The sequence below is a fragment of the Cherax quadricarinatus genome, chromosome 53 (assembly GCF_038502225.1).
Source record: "Cherax quadricarinatus isolate ZL_2023a chromosome 53, ASM3850222v1, whole genome shotgun sequence".
In the NCBI taxonomy this organism is placed as follows: Eukaryota; Metazoa; Arthropoda; class Malacostraca; order Decapoda; family Parastacidae; genus Cherax; species Cherax quadricarinatus.
In genome coordinates this window covers 28,439,487-28,446,025 of record NC_091344.1, presented here as the reverse complement: position 1 = coordinate 28,446,025, position 6,539 = coordinate 28,439,487, and positions in this window count along the sequence as shown.

Here is a 6,539-nt window from a genome sequence, read left to right as displayed (position 1 = left end):
AAATGAACTAAAAGTGTGCATGGAAGCACAACAGATATCTTCCCATTATTAACTTAAAAGCATAATCATACTGTGGCCCCTTATTAACTTAAATATCTTCCCATTATTAACTTAAAAGCATAATCATACTTTTCTTCTTCTTGTTAACTTAAACGAAGTAATCATGAATAAGAGATATAACATTTGTATTCTACCTCAATACTTTTTTCATGGTAAGGTTTGATTGATTTAAAATTCATCATGTCTTAAAAAATTTTTTATTAAACATTTCTCTTTTTAATAAATGAATCATCATATATTATTAATCTTGGTGTAACAACATGCTCTAAACATCATAAATCCTCCTCTCTAGGTCTTTTTCTTCCAAGCCCCGTAACATTGGTACCTGTAAATGTTAATATTTTTTTTATTTCATTAGCATATAATGAGGAGAATTTTGCATCATCACCTGTATAAGATATAAACCAACTAAAAGTTATATATATTTTTTTCACTATCCCAAACATATGTCTCTCAAGTGTTACATTAGTATTCCTCTCGTTAACTTAAATATCTTCCCATTATTAACTTAAAAGCATAATCATACTTTTCTTCTTGTTAATTTAAATGAAGTAAACATTATGGTGTTCAGGTAGAGAGAGAAGGTCGAAATGGTGTGTAACACATTTCACGAAGAGGTAAATATGAGTTATATATTAGATCAAATATATCTCTCTCTTCAAGTTATAATTACTTCCTCATAATAATAATAATTTAAATGAATTAAAACACTGATACAAGGTAAATAATTTTGCGCACCTTATAAGTTACTCACACATTAGGTTCAATGATTTTAATATATTGTTTAATATCAGTGAAAAGTTCTCCCCAAATTAATTTCCACTTCTTTGCGTTGTACCAACTATGCAAAATGCTCAGATTATACTGTCTATTAAATATTTGACTGACAAAGTTGTCAGATATATTGTTTTCCAAAATATAATATACCAGATCATCACTCCACTCTGTTACCATTTCATCTATGAATTCATGCAAATCAAGTTCATTTTCTAACCAATTTTTAACTCATTGAAAATTCTTTTCACTCAATGATTCACCATCTTTCCTTAAGAGTTGATTGACAATGTTGCAAAATTCCAACCAAGGAAGATCTTTCACCGTTTCACAAATAACAATGAAATCACCAAGTTTCCCCATGTTAGATGCTTTCCATGCAGTTCCCTGACAATGTTTGGAGATGACTTACACGCAACTCTCCCATACACATAAAGAGTTGCTAAATAGTATTAAATGAAAATTTCATTATGATTAAACTTACCTAAACTAGGATCAGCCATTTCAAAATCCATTTTCTTAATTATTTTTTTGGGTTTTGGTATAATAAAAGTTTGAGATAAATGACTACTCCATTCACATTCTCGTAACAATAAATTTTCCAATATTTCTTCACTCCATCGTTGAGTTATTTCTCGTACCTCAGCTACAATCTCTTCTTTTGAGAGAACACGTTCTGCGTCAACTCTTTTTTGAATGGGTTCGACTCTCTTAATTGTATATAACATTTCTATAAACACCACACTAGTATGTTTTGTCGCAACCACCTCAATATTTCTTCTTCTGCTCAAGTGATTCCTTACCATTTCACTCCAAATATTTATACCAAAAGTTTCAATCATTGTCATCATCGAATATCATTTTTTTTAATAATACAAATACACATTACAGGGGATTTCTTCAAAGCATATATATTATCCATCATATATTTCAATTAATATGTTTAGCCATTGTTAATTTTCCTTATTTTTCAGTAAAAAGAAATATTCAGACAATATTTTTTTTGGCAACTCTTACTTCTCGTTTGTGATGTCACGCTCCACCAAACAGGATTGAGCAGGTATCTTCCCCTTAACTTAAATGAACTAAAAGCGTGACGTCACTATCCATCAACACATTAAAACAGGATAGAGCAGGTATCTTCCCCTTATTAACTTAAATGAACTAAAAGAGTGACGTCACGATACTCATTGATCATCAACATATTTTCTTACCTTTAATTGTCTTCATGCATTTCCAGGTATGTGATTTGTACCATCGGTATTGTAATAAGACATAATACCGTTGAAGTAAGTTATGATTACACTCTACAGGCTCCAACAAATGCATTACCAATTCCAATCATTTGCTAGAAATCAACACAGTTGGTGAAGTTTCCCTATGGGGGTTTGTTCATCTATCATCCACGATACAACTTTTTCATAATTTGTCTTGCTAAGATCACCTCCTCCGGATAAGACTTTACATACTAAAGGTTTATATTCATTCCACTTAAGATTCTTCACCTCATCAAAGAGATTCAACAAATGATTAACTCTCCCCATCCTGTATGACACTAAACTCATGTAGGTTCATTCACCTATCGTCATGGTGATGCCACGTAGTGTTTTTTATGGAACAAATTTTTCTACACATCTAGTTATAAAAACTACTAACTCGACAACCCTCTTGGTGAAAAGAGTATAAGAAGACAAATCTGTATTGAGTTAAAAGAGTGTTAAGATGGAGACTTCAGATCTATGTAAGTTCCCTGGACTGTAAAAATTCAAGTGAGATTTTTGTTATAGTCTAAAAAAATTCGTGTTAGAGTCATCTTGTGTTTAAGTTAACAAGAGGAAAAGTTCAATTAATAAGTGGAAGTTACATGTGAAAAAAAAATTTGTTACAGAAGCAAAAGTGTCTACACATCACTGATCTGATAAAGAAATGATTAATTCAATAGAAGACCTTGATCACAACCCTCTAAAACTAAGGAAGGTGACTGAACAATATCTCACCGATAAAGAAATACTTATAGCAATGGAAAATTTTGAACATGAGTTTTTAATGAGATATTGAGTAAATTCCCCCACAATGTAATTTTTTTAGAAATTCTAATGAGAAATATTTTTTTTTCATTTGTTGAGTAACAAAATTTTTGGGATATAATACCATATTTTATCAAAATTACATGTAAAGAAGCAACAAAAGATGAAGAAAAATATCGTTCATTAATGAAAGGTAATATTACAAAAGATTTTAGTGGCAGTGATAAAATTCTTTTAGTACAACAAGCAAATTGTTGTGCTGTTAAATTGAAAAAGGGAGGTGTAGCTGATGCTTTAAGTCAGGTTTTACCACTTAGCAATCCATATTTATTTAGATCACCTGGACGTCATAAAGCAAATCTAGCTAGTGAAGTCACTCGTGATAAATTTGGGAGCATAAAATTTGTAAATAAGGGAAAAAATAACCCCATGATTGCCAATATGTTCACACAGTATGCGATGGGACCTCCACATAAGTATTATATGAACTGTAAAGTTGATAAGACCTACTACAATACATGCAAATATTTAGATACAAAGAAAGGTCGTGAGATTATATTCAAAGAGTGCATGAATGATCTTGTTAAGTGATTATTAACAGATCCCAACGGGGTTATAATGGAAAAAGTTGTGTTTCCAGAAGGAATTGGATGTGCTTCAGCCGGAGGTGATTGGCATGCACACTTTTAGTTCATTTAAGTTAATAAGGGGAAGTTCACGATATTGCAAAGGAATTAAAAAAACGTCATAGAAATATTGTTGTCATTATCGTAAAATATGACAAATAAAATATCTCCATAATACCTTTTTGTTTTATTCACCATTACTCTAAAACATTATTAGGCAACTGAATAGAGATCATACGTCTGGCAGGAATGGTGATTAGTATAAACATCTCTGATCATTGTTGTTCATACATTAGTACCTCTTCCATCAGGGTGCAACTAACCATCTCAAGAAAATGGAGACAGACAATAGGATGGAAAAATATTTTAAAATTGAAGATGAAAAATATTGTCATGACAACGCCTGCATTATTTTTCATGCTAATTGTGTTGCTATAAAAGGATATGGTGCAAGTTATTTGGGTAAGAAATATCCTTATGCTGATGAGTATCAGAGTAGAGAACCATTATTTAATCTGAGAAGATGCAGAGTTGAAGATCGTGTTACTCCTGGAGCTGTTATCGAGTTTGAACCTTCACTGGATCAAAGAAAATTGAATCTTCCTTATTTAGCAGCCATAATAAGTCAATTTGGTATTGCTGGACCATTGGAGGAAAACACCATTTCTCAAAATTTAATTGAAAACTCAAGAGATTCCCATTTGGTGAATGGTTTAAAGAGAGATACTATCGCAGACAGAATAAGATATTTCAAGGAAGCCATTGAGAGAGTCGTAAAAAGTGTGAAAGACAATAAAAATATACGAGAGGTTATCTTTCTGAAAGGTATTGGGAGGTGTGAAACTTCAAATGATTATATCTGGAATACACATTATAAACCCATACTCGAAGATATGATAATAAAATTTAAGGAAGAAGGTCTTCGTACAACAATGGTTGTCAGAGAACAAATGAAAAACATTAACCAAGGTCAAGAATTAAAAGATGATTCGAAGTTATTGTCTTCTAGAATTGAAGGAAGTGCTTGGTATCCCTCATAAGGTAAGCAAAATTATTGACCTTGTATCAGTGGTTTAATTCATTTAAATTATTATGAGGAAGTAATTATAACTTGAAGAGAGAGAAATATTTGAACTAATGTATAACTCATATTTACCTCTTCGTGACATGTGTTACATAACATTTCAGCCTTCTCTCTCTACCTGAACACCATAATGTTTACTTCATTTAAATTAACAAGAAGAAAACTATGATTATACTTTTAAGTTAATAATGAGAAGATATTTAAGTTAACGAGAGGAATACTGATGTAGCAGTTGAGAGACATATGTTTGGGATAGTGAAAAAAAGTATATAACTTTTAGTTGGTTTGTATCTTTTACAGGTGATGATGCAAAATTCTCCCCATTATATGCTAATGAAAATAAAAAAAAATATTAACATTTACAGGTACCGAAAAAGACTTAGAGAGGAGGATTTACGATGTTTAGAGTGTGTTGTTACACCAAGATTAATAATATATGATTCATTTATTAAAAAGAGAAATGTTTAATAAAAAATTTTTTTAAGACATGATGAATTTTAAATCAATCAAACCTTACCATGAAAAAAGTATTGAGGTAGAATACAAATGTTATATCTCTTATTCATGATTACTTCGTTAAAGTTAAGAAGAAAAGTATGATTATGCTAAGTTAATAATGGGAAGATATTTAAGTTAATAAGGGGACACAGTATGATTATGCTTTTAAGTTAATAATGGGAAGATATCTGTTGTGCTTCCATGCACACTTTTAGTTCATTTAAGTTAATTTCTTGGTGTCTGTCAGCCCTGTGACCTCACCAAATTTTAGCACAAGAGGACACAGTTGGTTTGGAAAGAGATTATCTTAAATCTGGCTTGGGTGTGAACACCATTTCATGGCATCTCTCTGTCTGACCTGTGTTGACACGGGTGTGTTGTAAGGAGATACGTAATGACTGATTTTCTACCTTGGGTGTGAACACCCTTTCATGGCGTCTGTCTGACCTGTGTTGACACAGGTGTGTTGTAAGGAGACATGTAATGACTGTGATTTTCTACCTTGGGTGTGAACACCATTTCATGGCGTCTGTCTGTCTGTCCTGTGTTGACACAAGTGTTCAGTAAGGAGATTATCACCGGAGGGGGTTGTACAAAAATCATGAGGCAATACTTTGGGGTAAGCCATATAAGCTCATGGAGTCTCTCAGAGCGAGGATTGTGTTTCTATCCGGAAATAGAATAAATATTTCTACCATTGAGTGTGTTTACCAACAAGAAAACAATGTTCGATTTTAAGACAAAGTCTCCAAAACTAATTTGGAAATATCCAAAATGGAGTCGTTCAGAGTAATTCTGGAGTACTCTAATGTATTTTGGAAGTGTTCCAATATATTTTTGAATGCGTTCCAATGTAATTTGGAAGTGTTCTAATGCTATCCCAAACATTTTGTTCATATTACCGAAATCGTGGGAATGTGGCTAAAAATGTGATTTATACCATATCTTATTGGATGTGTTCGTGATATATTTATAAAAATAAGTGTTTTCTAAAATTTTGTGACACGTTGTTAATATTACTGAGTCAAAACGAAAATGTGATGACTTTTTTTCCTGTTGAAATAGTTAAAAAGAGAAAAATTTTGGGTTGTGAGTATAATATTAAACTATGTGGATTTGAGGAGATGGATTTTATTAGAAATTTAGTGGGTGTAGGGAGGAATGTGCATTACATTTAAGAAATAAATTTGTGGGGATTTCTATAAAATGGGTATTAGCTGGTAGTGCTGATCTTAGTTTCTGGTGATTTTTAGTGGTGTTTGAGCAGTATTCATTGGTGTTTTGGTAGTATTCAGTTGGGTTTTGGTAGTATTCAGTGGTGTTATGGGGGTATTCAAAGGAGTTTCATGATATTTTAAAATGTGTTCAAATGATGTTTTTGGAGTTTTCATAGGTAAATGTTGATCTTAGTTTATGGTGATTTTGGTGGTGTTTTGACTGTATTCAGTGGTGTTTTAGTAGTATTCAGTG